At 42.7% G+C, this 12,930-nt stretch overlaps 1 protein-coding gene and 1 long non-coding RNA gene across 4 annotated transcripts in view; one reads left to right on the forward strand and one right to left on the reverse strand.

Annotated features, from left to right (window-relative positions):
• The window catches only part of LOC144501208 (uncharacterized), a 136,627-nt gene that overhangs the window by 35,530 nt on the left and 88,167 nt on the right, over positions 1-12,930 (reverse strand). For both annotated transcript variants that reach the window (XR_013499071.1, XR_013499070.1), the window contains exon 3: positions 7,768-7,903. This is a non-coding gene — a long non-coding RNA (uncharacterized LOC144501208). The remainder of the gene's footprint in view (positions 1-7,767; positions 7,904-12,930) is intronic.
• The window catches only part of LOC144501188 (sideroflexin-5-like), a 220,688-nt gene that overhangs the window by 19,584 nt on the left and 188,174 nt on the right, over positions 1-12,930 (forward strand). The window lies entirely within an intron of this gene.

The raw sequence follows: 12,930 nt of genomic DNA on the forward strand, positions 1-12,930 counted from the left end.
GCCTGAACACCATTGCCATTGGCTTTTGTCCTGATCAAGAAGAAAATAAAAAGTAGAAGCAGGAGTAGGCCATTCGGCCCTTCGAGCCTGCTCCGCCATTCATTTTGATCATGGCTAATCATCGAATTCAATATCCTGATTTCCCCCCCCTCCCTCCCACCATATTCCTTAATCCCTTTAGCCCCAAGAGCTATTTCTAATTCCTTCTTGAAATCAGACAATGTTTTGGCTTCAACTACTTTCTGTGGTAGTGAATTCCACACGTTCACCATCCTCTGGTGAATTTCTGTGAAGAAATTTACCCCTTATAATTAATCAATGATCCCCAGTTCTGGACTCCCCCACTCTTTGAAACATTTTTTCTGAATCTATCCTGTCTAACCCTGTTAGAATTTTATATGTTTCTATGAGATCCCCTCTCACTCATCTAAACTCCAATGAATACAATCCTAACTGACTCAGTCTCTCTCATATGACAGATCTGCCATCCCAGGAATCAGCTTAGTAAACCTTTGCTGCAAGATAAGGACACCAAAACTGCACACATACTCCAGGTGTGGCCTCACTAACGCCCTATACAATTGCAGCAAAACATTCCAATCCCTATACTCAAATCCTCTAACTATGAAGGCTAACATACCATTTGCCTTCTTTACTGCCTGCTGTACCTATGCACTTGCAGCGACATGATGCATGAAGACACCAAGGTCTCGTTGAGTATCCACCTCTCTCGATTCACACCCATTCAAGTAGTAATCTGTCTTCCTATTATTACTACCAAAGTGGGTAACCTCACATTTATCCACATTATACTGTATCTGCCATGCAGATGCCCACATACACATCACGCTGAAGCATCTCTACATTCTCCTCACTGCTCACCCTCCCACCCAACTTTGTGTTATCTCCAAATTTGTAGATGATACATTCAGTTCCTTCTCTCAAATCATTAATATACAATGTGAACAGTTGGGGTTCTAGCACAGACACCTGCGGAAACCCACCAGTCACTGACTGCCAATCAGAAAAAGACCCATTTATGCAAACTCTTTGATTCCTGTGTGCTAACCAGCTTTCTATCCATCTCAAGACATTACCTGCAATCCCATGTGCTTTAACTTTACACAGTAGCCTGTTTTGTGAGACCTTGTCGAAAGTCTAAGTAAACCACATCCACTGGTTCTCATCGGTCAAATCTACTAATCACATTCTCAAAGAATTCCAATAGATTCGTCAAGCATGATTTTCCCTTTGTAAATCCATGCTGACTTTGTCTGATGATACCACTGCTTTCCAAATTCTCTGCTATGAAATCCTTGATAATGGACCCTAACAACTTCCCCAGTACCAACGTTAGGCTCACTGGTCTATAGTTACCCCTTTTCTCTCTACCTCCCTTTCTGAATAGCGAGCATTAGCTGTCCTCCAATCTGTAGGAACCAGAGTCCAAAGAATTTTGGAAAATAACCACCAATGGATCTACTATTTCCAGGGCCACTTCTTTAACTTTGGGATGAAGATTATCAGGACCTGGAGATTTATCCACCTTCAATCCCATTAATTTCCCCCAAATAATTTCTCTACAAATGCTGATTTCTTTCAGCTCCTCAGTAAAGCTTATTTTTCTCTCTGCACTTCTGGTACATTATTCATGTATTCCTTTGTGAAGACTGAAGCAAAGTACAAATTTAATTCCTCAGCCATTTCTTTATTCCCTGTTACAAATTCTCCCATTTCTGACTGTAAGGAGCATACATTCATTTTTGTCAATCTTTTTCTCTTTACATATCTATAGAAATGTCAGTCACTTTTTATGTTCCCCGCTAGCTTACTTTCATACTCTACTTTTCCCTTCTTAATAAATCCCTTGGTCCTCCTTTGTTGAATTTATAAACTGCTCCCAATCCTCAGGTCTATTGCTTTTCATATACTTTTCACTCTCTACCCACGTCAGGCAGGTACACTTGGGAACTTGTTGGATGGAATTATCAATATGAAACAATGTTTCATGGCATCTACATAATATTTAAAGTAAAGTTTTTTTTAAGGTTTATTCATTAGTCACAAGTCAGCTTACATTAATACTGCAATGAAGTTATTGTGAAAATCCCCTAGTCACCACATTCCATCGCCTGTTCGGGTACACCAAGGGAGAATTTAACATGGTCAATGCACCTAACCAGCACATCTTTGGACTGTGGGAGGGAACCGGAGCACCCGGAGGAAATCCACACAGACGAAGAGAACGTACAAACTCCACACAGACAGTGACCCAAGCCGGGAATCGAACCCGGGTCCCTGGCACTGTGAGGCAGCAGTGCTAATCACTGTGCCACCGTGCTGCCCATTTACTCCTGAAATATGGCATTGCTATGATTCAGCCATTGTGCATCACAGCTTTTTCCCAGTCTCTGCCAAACTCAAGACCATGGGCAAGTTGGACACAAGTTCATAGCGGTAAATTAGTATTGAGGCCTATAGTGCAGAAGAAGATCATTTAGTCTCCCTGAATGCTGATTCTTTGAAAGTCCTAAGCAGTTTCGTACCATCTCCAGCTATTTCCCCAAACCCTGAAAATGAGTTCCTTTCAAGTGCATGTCTGATTGCTTTTAGAATACTCGTGTGGAACCTGCTTCCAGCACCACTTCAGGTCCTGTGACCTTTCCCTTCACAACACATTGTGTGAAAATGTTTCCCATTTTCCTCTCTCGTTCTTTTACCAGTCTATGGCGTTTGGTTACCAATCACTTCCCAGAGGAACCAGGGCAAACTATCAAAATTTCATTATTTTGAATTCCTCTTCAGTTTTCCTTTAACCACTCTTCTCTAAGGAGGATAATCCCAGATTCCTTTGTAATTTCTTCAAAGCCCTGACATTTCTTCCATGAATTTAACATACCATGTTGACAAAAGAAATGAAGTGGATGTCATCTTTTGGCTTTTAAGAAAGCATTTGACAAAGTGCCACATAAAAGGCTCGTTACCAAAATTGAGGCTTATGGAATAGTGTCAGCTTGGATAAAACTGACTTAAGAACAGAAAACGGTGAGTTGTGGTAAATGGTCATTTTTCAGACTGGACGATGGTGCTTCCCAAGGATCAGCACTAGGACCACTGAGGGAAATAAATAGGCAGGGCTATGGGGAAAGGGCAGGGGATCGGGAGCAAGTGGATTGCTCCACAGGAAGCTTCTCTGTATGCTTTGATGAGTCGATTGGCTTCCTTGCGTGTCATTATGACATTTCCTAAAGTGGTGCCCAGAATTGTACAGCATAGTCCAGTTAGTGCCTAATCTGAGATTTGTAAAGGTTTAGCTTTACTTCATTGTTTTGTAATAAATACAGAAAATGTTGGAAATACTCAGCAGTTCAAGCAGAATCTGTGGAGGGAGGAAAGTTAATGTTTCAGGTCAATGACCTATTGCCAGAGCAGCATATGTGGTATGACGGACAGCCACAGAGCAAGGAGTCGCCAGCAACGATGCAGGATTCAGTCAAGCCTGGATTTCAGTATATGTATGCAGCAGAAGACGGTAGGAAAACCCTGTTTGTGGCGTTTGCTACCAAATAAACCTGTTGGACTTTAACCTGGTGTTGTTAGACTCCTTACTGTGACTAGAGGATTGCCAGCTTGGATTGTTGGGGGGTGGATCGGGAGAAGTTTGATCACCATGTTCCTCAGTTATGTTCCATTCATTCTGACAAAGTACTGTCAGCCCTACACATGATCCTTCTTTTGAAAAGTAACATCTTATTTGTAGCAATTCAAACTCAAGACACCTTGTTTTTATGTTATTGACGCATACAAAGTGCCCCTCTTCTTCTTAAGGTATTGACCATTGCAGCTTCCGATGTCACTCTCAACCCTCTTGAATCTGGATCGTTAGCAGTTGCCAGGATAGTGATTGTAGACTACGTGACTGCATCACAGTCTTCCCCTGACTGCTGCTACTTCCATTGAATGGAGCAAGTGTCGTGACTGATTTACAGAACCAACCTCCAAAATCAAACCAAATTTAGGCCAACTATTGTACCCAAGTGCTGCACCATGAGGTCAGCCAACTTAAGACCTGGCAAGGCTGGGATGGGGAACTCATCTGGTATTTGTACTGTTCCACACCAGGTCATAGAATTTCCCACTGAGCCATGAGTGGAGCTGAGACTCTGACATTACTGCTGTGAAACCATTCTGGCAGAAGAAGGATCTCTTCCTGATCCAGTGGCTACTGTGACTTTTCCAGACTGTTCCAGGAATGGATGCAACATATAAATTCCTTTTTTATGTAATAAGCAAATGATCTCTGAGCTCCCGTTCCAATGCACAGTCATTTATAGCTTGTCAACTGAATGGTGTTGGACATGCTGGAGCCCTCTCTCTTTCCAGCCCTGCAGGAAGCTGTTTCATTCACTAACATTAATCTGCAGCTAATAAAGTCACTGCTCCATTAGACGAGGTTCTAATTAAGAGAACTAATTTCAGAGCACTTCCTAAGGATTCTCACAGAAGTGAAAAGATTCCATCTCCTACTGAGTACTGATGAGGCCAGAGATGCTGAAGAGCCAGCGAGGTGAAAATTTGATGATATTTATAATTGAGGTACCAAAAATGGTACATTTGGACTTGTGCTTCTGAACCTCATCCGTACAATCTCTACCAATATGTTTTACTTGGCAATAAACCTTAAATTGTGCCATCACCAGAACAGTCTGTCTATTTCCACCTCCATAACTGTCGCAGCTCATCTGCTAAAACACACATTCGTGCCTTTGTACCTCTAGACTTGACTATTCCAATAGACTCCTGATTGGTCTTGGCTAACACCAAGTCCCATTCACCTAACATCCCTGTGTGTTTGTTGACCCACACTGGCTTCTGATCTGACACTGCTTTGATATTTAATCCTGGCATTTAAATCTCCAAGGCCTCAGACCTCCCTGTCTCTGTGACTTCCGTAAGAAGTTTAACGACACCAGGTTAAAGTCCAACAGGTTTATTTGGTAGCAAAAGCCACAAGCTTTCGGAGCTCTGCTCCTTCGTCAGGTGAGTGGGAATTCTGCTCACAAACAGGGCATATAAAGACACAAACTCAATTTACAGAATAATGGTTGGAATGCGATTATGACTATCTGTGACTTCCCCCAGCCCGACAACCCTTCAAGATTTAAATGCTTCTGCAATTCTGGTGAGTTCCATATTTCTTTTTCTTCACTGCGCCATTTAGGGCTGTGTCTTCAGTTGCCTAGGAAGAGAGTGTCAAAATTCCTTTCTGAAACCTTGACTCTTAAAGCCCATCTTTTTGACCAAGCTTTTGGTCATTATTTTAATATCTCCTTATGTAGCTCTGTATTAATTTTGTCTTCATTTATCCTCCTGTGAAACAGCATGGAAAACTTTTTTAAAAGTTAAAGGCAATATATCAATGTAAGTTGTTGATACAGTCGGATGTTCCATCATACTATAGGCCCAGTGTGAAAAGAGCCTACGTGATATTCGCCTCATCCATGGCTTGCAACAGTTTATCTATCTTTCTATCCAACGTCCTAACTCTCATACCTTGGAGTCGTTTGTAAACTAGTGGATTGCCTCTTGGATGGATGTAAATATCCCATGATGTTATACGAGGAAGGCAGGGGTATTCTACCTGGTCTGTGAGAAGGCAAGTCCTTGGCCAATGAGTAAGGCTCATTGTCTGCTGGTGCTTCAGCCTGAGCTGTTTTCCTGGCAGCTTTTGTCAGTGGTGGTTTGCCATTGCCTTTCACCTTGGAGTCAGACAGGAGAAAGCAGGTGTAAGCCTATCTCCGCTGGAATGAGAATTGAACCTGTGCTGTGGCTATTATCTTTTTGATTTGATTTATTATTGTCACATGTATTAATATACAGTGAAAAGTATTGTTTCTTGCGCGCTATACAGACAAATCATACCATACATAGAGAAGGAAAGGAGAGGGAGCAGAATGTAGTCTTAAAATCATAACTAGGGTGTAGAGAAGGATAATTAAAGCATTGTTACAGAGTTTAAAAGAGTTGGAGTAGAGTTTTTAAGAGTATAGAATGAGAGTAAAAGATTCTAAGGGTATGACTCAAGAAGGCAGACGACATGCTTGCCTTCATCAGCCAGGGCATTGAGTTTACAAATTGGCAAGTCATGTTACAGCTTTATAGAACCTTAGTTAGGCCGCACTTGGAATATAGTGTTCAATTCTGGTCGCCACACTACCAGAAGGATGTGGAGGCTTCGGAGAGGGGACAGAAAAGATTTACCAGGATGTTGCCTGGTATGAAGGGCATTAGCTATGAGGAAAGGTTGGCAAAACTTGGTTTGTTCTCACTGGAACGATGGAGGTTGAGGGGCGACTTGATAGAAGTCTACAAGATTATGAGAGGCATGGACAGAGTGGATCGTCAGAAGCTTTTTCCCAGGGTGGAAGAGTCAATTACTAGGGGGCACAGGTTTAAGGTACGAGGGGCAAGGTTTAAACGAGATGTACGAGGCAGATTTTTCACTCACAAGTGGTTGCCTGGAACTCGTTGCCGGGGGAGGTAGTGGAAGCGGATACGGTAGTGACTTTTAAGGGGCGTCTTGACAAATACATGAATGGGATGGGAATAGAGGGATATGATCCCCGGAAGGGTCGGGGGTTTTAGTTCAGTCCGGCAGCATGGTCGGTGCAGGCTTGGAAGACCAAAGGACCTGTTCCTGTGCTGTAATTTTCTTTGTTCTTTGAGCACAGTTTGCAAGAAGTCGCCACGCTTAACCACTGGCTAGCCATCTGGCCCCCTCCCCCAGAGTCCTGGGCCAATATTTATGCCTCAGTCAACCTCACTAAAGCAAATTATTTGTTCACTTCTTCTTTGCTGTTTTTAAGGTCTTTCTATGTGCAAATGTTTCCTGCATTACTGCAGTGATGAGATATCAAAAAGCAAGTCATTGGCTATAACAGACCTTGAGACATCGAGAGGTTGCGAAAGGTGCTTTTAATACAAGTTCTTTGTTTCTTTTTACACCAGATCTCCAATTTCATATTTAGCTACTTGCCAGTAACTGATGTTAATGGGCCTATTGTTTCCTGGTTTTGACTTGCTGTCCCTTTTAAACGTGGTCCTTTATGCATTCCATGGGAACCTCACTGAGCTGCTAAATATGAGCCTGTCGTTCTATTTCTTAGTGTCCTTTCTTCTAGCACCCAAGGCCAGTAATCCCAATCTTTTTGAAGAGCCCTAATTGTAAAAGCAGTTGTTTTCATAGCCACTTCTCCATGTTTTAAATTTAATCATCAGCTCTGGAATGGTGTTGGAAATTCAGCATTTATTCAGTAGTCAAGACCTAATGCAAAGCGGTAATTTGAAACCTCGGCTGTATTAACTATGTTGTTGTTCTGTTCTGCCTACTCACCATCTTGTTAAGGGAAAGTTTCTAATCTCTCATCTTTCTTGTGGTTTGTGAATCTTGAATTCCTGCACTGCATGTTTCAATTTGTGCCTATCTTCCATAATTCTGATGACTGAATCCACTGGAACAGCTAAACGTGTCCTTCTGTTTGGAACTCGGTAACAAGTACTTTGCTTATGTTCTGTTTTGGGTAGTGATGCAGTGAAGGATCGAACTGGAACCTAATCTTTACACACTTCTGTGCATTTACACATTTATATGCATTTATTTACACATTAGTCTGTTCCTATATATGGATTACTTGAAAGGTCTCACATTCCAATCATTACCTTGCAATTATGTTTTTGTCGATTATATGCTGTGTTTGTGAAACCTACCTCTCCACTTCACCTGATGAAGGAGCAGCGCTCTGAAAGCTTGTGATTCCAAATAAACCCGTTGGACTTTAACCTGGTGTTGTGAGACTTCTTGCTGTGTTCACTCCAGTCCAACGCCGGCATCTCCACATCGTGCCTATATATAGGAGCACAAATAAATTCCAGTTCATGCCCACTACCTGAATGCAATTAAGCACTTAATAGAAACAGAAACATAGAAAAACTACAGCACAAAACAGGCCCTTCGGCCCCACAAGTTGTGCCAAACATATCCCTACCTTTTTAGGCCTACCTATAACCCTCCATCCTATTAAGTCTCATGTACTCATCCAGGAGTCTCTTAAAAGACCCTATTGAGTTTGCCTCCACCACCACTGACGGCAGCCGATTCCACTCGCCTACCACCCTCTGTGTGAAAAACTTCCCCCGAACATCTCCCCTGTACCTACCCCCCAGCACCTTAAACCTGTGTCCTCTCGTAGCAGCCATTTCCACCCTGGGAAAAAGCCTCTGAGAGTCCACCCGATCTATGCTTCTCAACATCTTATATACCTCTATTAGGTCTCCTCTCATCCTACGTCTCTCCAAGGAGAAAAGACCGAGCTCCCTCAGCCTATCCTCATAAGGCATGCCACTCAATCCAGGCAACATCCTTGTAAATCTCCTCTGCACCCTTTCAATCTTTTCCACATCCTTCCTGTAATGAGGCGACCAGAACTGAGCACAGTACTCCAAGTGGGGTCTGACGAGGGTCTTATATAGCTGCATCATTATCCCCGGACTCCTAAACTCAATCCCTCGATTGATACTTAATATATAATTAACAACTCTCGGTGTTTGTTGGAGATCTAGATATTTGGATAATGGGATGGAAACCATGGAATTTACTGCTGGCAGAAAGATAAGTGGCATTTATAAGCAGTGTGGATGGAAGCATCAAGTTTCTGTGGCCAAGATTTCCAATTCCGGGTTGGGAACCCGGCGCTGGCCCGTCATGGAATACCAGGTCACAGAATCCAGACATACTCGGAATTTTAAAGGAACAATTAATGGCATGGATGGTGGATAGGTTCCCAATCCTGGAGGGTCAATGGCAAGTTCTCCGGTACTGAGTGATCAGCAACTCCGCCAGCCAAGGTGGGAGCTGAGGATCTGAGCATGACGGGCGAGAGAGAACTCAGTTCAAATGCCACAGCTGCCTGACCATGATCCTGGAGGGACAGTCCCTCCAAGGGACGACCAGTGGCTGCAGCTGTGGTCTAGCAGACATTATGGTTTGGTGAAGGCCTCTGTCACCCTCACCCCCTCCATAAGTCATGGTGCCCCACCCCCCCCTACCCTGAGCCTGTTGTATTGGCCTGGGCATAGTCAAGTCAAACATGAGTTGCCAATATTGCCGACTGACAATAATAAGCCCTATTATTACTAGTAATTAGTGGGTAGCTGATCCTCCCCATATTGAAAATGGCTCAGGATTGTGGTGAGGCATGGAGAACAGTGCTATGAAATTGTGCACTCAGCTGCCTCCAATCTCGGCTGGCCAGAGAGATATTTAACAGATTAAGCGAATGGATTAAACTGTCGCAAATGGAGTTAGTCCGTTTTGCACTTAAAAGTGAATGGAACATTGTACTTTCTAAATGTGAAAATCTAGAAGCAGTGGAAGTCCAAAGTGACTTGGGGGGTCAAAGAACATAACATGTCATGAACAGGTACAGAAAATAAGCAAAAAGGCTAATGAAATGCTGCCCTTTTTATCTAGAGGACTAGGATACAAGAGTATAGAAGTTATGCTTCAATTATGCAAACTCCTGGTTAGACCACACTTTGAGTACCTTAAACAGTTCTGGACACCGCATCTTAGGAAGGTGATATTGGCCTTGGAGGGGCTTTCTAGAAAGATAGCTGGACTTCAAAGATTACATTGTGGAGAGATATACATAATTCAGGGTTGTATTTCCTTAACTTGTCAATGTCAGGGGTAATTTGATTGAAGTTTTGCGGTATTAAGGGAAAGACCTTAAGACCTAAAGACAGGTGGACTAAATAGAGAGAAAGTCACAGGTAGGCTTACATTCACACTGTAATGAAGTTCCTGTGAAAATCCTCTAGTCGCCACACTCTGCGTACACTGAGGGAGAATTTATCATGGCCAATTCACCTAACCTGCACATCCTTGGACTGTGGGAGGAAACCGGAGCGCCCGGAGGAAACCCATGCAGACACGGAGAGAACCTGCAGACTCCACACAGACAGTGACCCGAGCCGGGAATTGAATCCGGGTCCCTGGTGTTGTGAGGCAACAGTGCTAACCACTGTGCCCCCGTACCACCCATAGTGTATCCACTGAGTAGAGAATCTGTGACTGGGAGAGAGTCTAAAATAGGAGTTGGACCTTTTAGGAGTGAAATTAGGAAACACTTTTTTAATAGCAAAGGATGGTGGAAGTTTGGAGCACTCTCTGCAAAGGAGATCAGCTAATCATTTTAAATCTGAGATTTGTAGATTTTTTTTGTCAGTATTAAGTGTATGGAGTGAAGGGGGGGGGGTGGTAGTATATAGAACATAGAACATTACAGCACAGTACAGGCCCTTCGGCCCTCGATGTTGCGCCGACCAGTGAAACCAATCTAAAGCCCATCTAACCTACACTATTCCAATATCATCCATATGTTTATCCAATGACCATTTAAATGCCCTGAATGTTGGCGAGTCCACTACTGCTGCAGGCAGGGCATTCCACGCCCTTACTACTCTCTGAGTGAAGAACCTACCTCTGATATCTGTCCTATATCTATCACCCCTCAATTTAAAGCTATGTCCCCTTGTGCTAGCTATCACCATCCGAGGAAAAAGGCTCTCACTATCCACCCTATCTAATCCTCTGATCATCTTGTATGCCTCTATTAAGTCACCTCTTAACCTTCTTCTCTCTAACGAAAACAACCTATAGCTCATTGAACTGCAGAACACACTTAAAAGGCTGAAGGATCTCTTCTGTTCTTTTGTGAGATTTATGAGTGCAAGTACAAATAGAACTTTGAAATAACTCCTTCCAAGGTTTTTGATTAGGACTGGAATTGGACAATCTGGGTATAGGTATACACTGAAATAACAGTGGTCCCCTTTGTTGCTTGGGTTTGCCACGTTTCTAGTACGTCAAGGTTACACAGTGAAGATGGAAGTTTTGCTGACTATGTTTTCATTCACTCGTGGGCAAAGTTGTGAATGACAGTTTTTTCATGATCTATGGAAGGAGGTGGATGCTCTGAGCTGAACGCTCTTTCTTCATTTGATGCCTTCTGGTGATTGGAGTAGGTCTCAACTCCATTTACTTGCTTTTGCCCCATTTGCTTTCATGCCCTTGCTGAACAAAAATTTTATCGACCTCAGTCTTGCAAGTTACAATTGGAGAGAGTGCCACCTTTTGTGTGAAGCATTTTTCTGACTTTGCTCCTAATGGCCGAGACTACAATTTCACTTCTAAACCACTCACATTTTAGGAACTTGCAGGTTTGTTGATGGAATCAGCTTACCTTTCCTGGAATGCAAGAAAAGCTGGAGATCAGAAACTACTGGATGTTTATGTATTGACATGTTGAGAGATTCCCCTTCAGCACACAAAGACACTTCCTCTTTCAATCAGTCCTACATTCCTGCAGTTGCTGCAGGTTATCTTTGCTCACTCTCTAGCAAAATGGGCTTCAACAAGGTTACTAACATTTAATATCCCTTCAAGAGCCTTTTTTTATAATGCTGTCATTTCCTTGAAGCAGCACATGCGGACAGTAGTGGGATTTCTCCTGCTGTGGAACTTGTTTTTACTCATTTCTGGGAAGTGATTGTTGCCCACAATAAGGTGGAGTTGGACCACCTTGTTGATACACTGTAGTCAATTTGGGTTTTTTTATACAACTGAGTGGCTTGCTGTGCCATTTGAGGACAGCTAAGAACTACCCTTTGAGGTAGAATTTTAAGGATGGTGAGCGATCCTGAGAGTGAGTGCTTAACTCAAACTTCCACTGCCATTTAACGTTGATTGGCAGTGGGCAGGAATTCCGTCTGTCCTTGGAAGGAAGTCCTGCCCATAAGAGCTATAGGCCAATTGAATTGGTTGACAGCTCTTCAACTTGGCCAGGCACAGTGCTACTATGTTGGCTAGAAGTGGTGCTGCAGGACTCTGCCTGGGACTATGTCCCAGGTCCCAAGGGCAGGAGAGTAGGAAGACTTTTTGAGATTGGTTTTTGCTGAATTCATAATAATTGGTGACAGGAAACTAGAGGGTGGGCAGCTTTCAGCTTTGCTAGAAGAAAAGCCGTACATTGGAGTAATGGTTAAGAAAACCAATGCCAGAAATCTAAAGGACATCTAATTAAGGAAACTAGAGAAGTGAAGAAAGTTAAAGAAACTGGAGAAATGAAGAGGGGTTTCCAGGAAGCCTGAAGTTGAAGGAATAGCGGAAACTGAAACTAGAAGAAAATGCTGTTCAGTGAAGTCACAGACAAGGCTGAGAAGGAGTTGGCTAGTGAGATGCCAGAAAGAAATCTGAAGTGTTTCCAAGGTTTGTGAAATCTTACTACAGACTGTGGAGCAATAGATGAAATAATTGTGTAGCAATCAGTGGCTGGATCTCAGAGTTTGTGTAAAAGCATTTAAGACAAAGGAATACTGAAATCTTAGTTCAAGAACCTGGAGGCGGATCCTTGGTGAAAACAGCTGAGAGAAAGCATTGGTTCGGAAGAAAAATTTAAATGTGTGTTTGAGAGTGGAATTTGTAAACACTTGTAATGACAATCATCTGGGAGGAACTTGAGGAGAAATCCATGGAAGATTGATTAAGTGACATTTGGTTGCAGAGTCAGGTGTTGTCTGATAGTTGGCTTGTGAGTTTAAAGAGATTATGTTCACTGAAAACTTTATTATATAACTTATATTTTGTAATCTGTGTTATCCTTAAAATCTGCGTACCTTTGTGAAGAAAAGTGGGAGTGAAGGAGTATGTTTAATAATTTTTATGTTGTTGAAGGCTAATTGGCAATCCTGCGACTCTGCTGCTCTATGTTTTCTAAAAAGAGGAAAGGTTATCACTTTTTGAGCCAGGGTTCCATCCTGGGATTTTGTCGTAACGTCAGCTGGGATGGTAACAAGATTTACACTCACGTT

The sequence above is a fragment of the Mustelus asterias genome, chromosome 1 (assembly GCF_964213995.1).
Source record: "Mustelus asterias chromosome 1, sMusAst1.hap1.1, whole genome shotgun sequence".
NCBI classification, from domain to species: Eukaryota; Metazoa; Chordata; class Chondrichthyes; order Carcharhiniformes; family Triakidae; genus Mustelus; species Mustelus asterias.